The sequence below is a fragment of the Sturnira hondurensis genome, unplaced genomic scaffold (genome assembly GCF_014824575.4).
Source record: "Sturnira hondurensis isolate 20B ecotype Veracruz unplaced genomic scaffold, ASM1482457v3 Scaffold0004474, whole genome shotgun sequence".
In the NCBI taxonomy this organism is placed as follows: domain Eukaryota; kingdom Metazoa; phylum Chordata; class Mammalia; order Chiroptera; family Phyllostomidae; genus Sturnira; species Sturnira hondurensis.
This window is the reverse complement of record NW_028077105.1, coordinates 14,848,239-14,850,002: the sequence shown is the minus strand read 5'-3', so window position 1 is coordinate 14,850,002 and position 1,764 is coordinate 14,848,239. Positions and strand designations below refer to the sequence as shown.

Here is a 1,764-nt window from a genome sequence, read left to right as displayed (position 1 = left end):
TCATATTCATGGGGAATATGCCTTTGGCTCTTCCCTTTGGGAGACTGACCTTTAGATGTTAAGTCTGAAGCATTGTAGTCATGTGGCATATAGTGTGTGTGTGTGTGTGTGTGTGCATATGTCCAAGAAAGGTTTGCCCATGAAGATTCTGGGCAACAAAATTTTTGATGTTAACAAAATAAATACAACATTATAGTAAAGAAAAAAGAAAACTGTCCAGAATTCCATATACTAGAGCTAACACTAAACGACCAATTTACTTCTAAATTCTAGGCTTTTGAATATCAAGATATAATAGTTAAATTTTTATAATTTCTAAAAATTTTAGTTATTTATTTTTAGAGAAAAGGGAGAGGAGGGAGAAACAGAGAGAAACATCAATGTGTGCTGGCCTCTCGTGCACCCCCTACTGGGGACCTGGCGAGCAACCCAAGCATGTGCCCTGACTGAAAATTGAACCAGCAGTCCTGTACTCAATCCACTGGGCCACACCAGCCAGGGCAAGATGCAATAATTTTAACAAAAAAAGATGAAGTTTCTTAAATGATCTTTCCCAGCCATCTGTGTAGTCAAATGCCTTTCTGCCTTAATTACTGTATTGCTTGTAACAGGAATATGAGAGTAATCTGTTGCCCACGGACCTAGAAATCTCTCTTGGTGTATCCAGATTTAAGACAGTAGGATTTAAATGTTATGTATTAACAAACAAGTAAAACCAATAGGGCATCACAAAATTAGCATTAGTAATTTGGCTTAAGGAATTTGCACGAGGATTTACAAATTCCTGTAAAGAAACTATAAGGAATGCTTCTGTGTTTTCTGTCACGCTAACCACAACAGAGACTGCATGCATCCCCGAATTCTTACCGAAGGGGACAAATGGAGACCTGAATTTTCAGTGCTTTGACTTTATTTATGTTTTAGCGCCTAGGGTTTATTCAAGAACTCATACAAAATGTGTTAGATAAATGAGTTTTCATCATCATCTTCCTCTTCTTCACCCTGGTTTATCTGGAAGTAACACAGTTCATAACTCTCTTTGCTGTTAGCAACTACTCACCACCAGCCGCATAGATTACTCTTCCTCAAATATTTTTTGGTGAGATATGTCACATACTTTCTGGGAAAAGGCACCTCAGTAGTTAAAGGGATCTCACTCTTGCTTCTTTCAATGGTTACCATCCGTCCACCGAGTCCCCAGCTTTTCTGTTTACTTCGAGTCTCTCCCGAAGGAACTGCTCAAAACTGGCCACATCCATGATTCCATTTCCTACAGGGTGGGTGCAGTCAAGGGTGAACTTCAAAATCTGCTTCTTTTTTTGCCCTCCTTGCCCACTGTGCCACAAGCTTTTTCATGGGAGCCATGCTGGAGGTGGAGACTGAAAAAGTAAGTGCTTTGCTTTTAAAGGAGTCCCTACTAGGCACATGATTTAGACACACATATATTAAAAAGAATTGTTTTTCTTCCATAGAAAAAACTTACCATGAATTTAGGTCTCTTTTAATTCCAGGATAAAGAAAGCAGTCTCTGAGGGATCAGTAGGGTCCAGATGGCACTGACTGAGTGATCCTGGAAGACTCCTCCTCTGAGCTATCCTTGGTTTCTGTGTCTATAACAGAAGTGGGTCATGCACAAACCTCCAAGCTCTTTCTGCCTTAAATAGGCAGCAGAATTAGTGCAATTAACAAATGTGTGGACTTAGACTTTTTAAATGCGGGTTGGAGAAACAGGTGACATCTATTTCTTCTAGATTTGTTCAGCAA

General features: G+C 39.6%; 1 pseudogene; it reads right to left on the bottom strand.

Annotated features, from left to right (window-relative positions):
• Positions 1-960: 960 nt before the first annotated feature.
• On the bottom strand, positions 961-1,365 carry LOC118986784 (60S ribosomal protein L22-like; annotated as a pseudogene).
• Between the last annotated feature and the right edge of the window lie 399 nt (positions 1,366-1,764).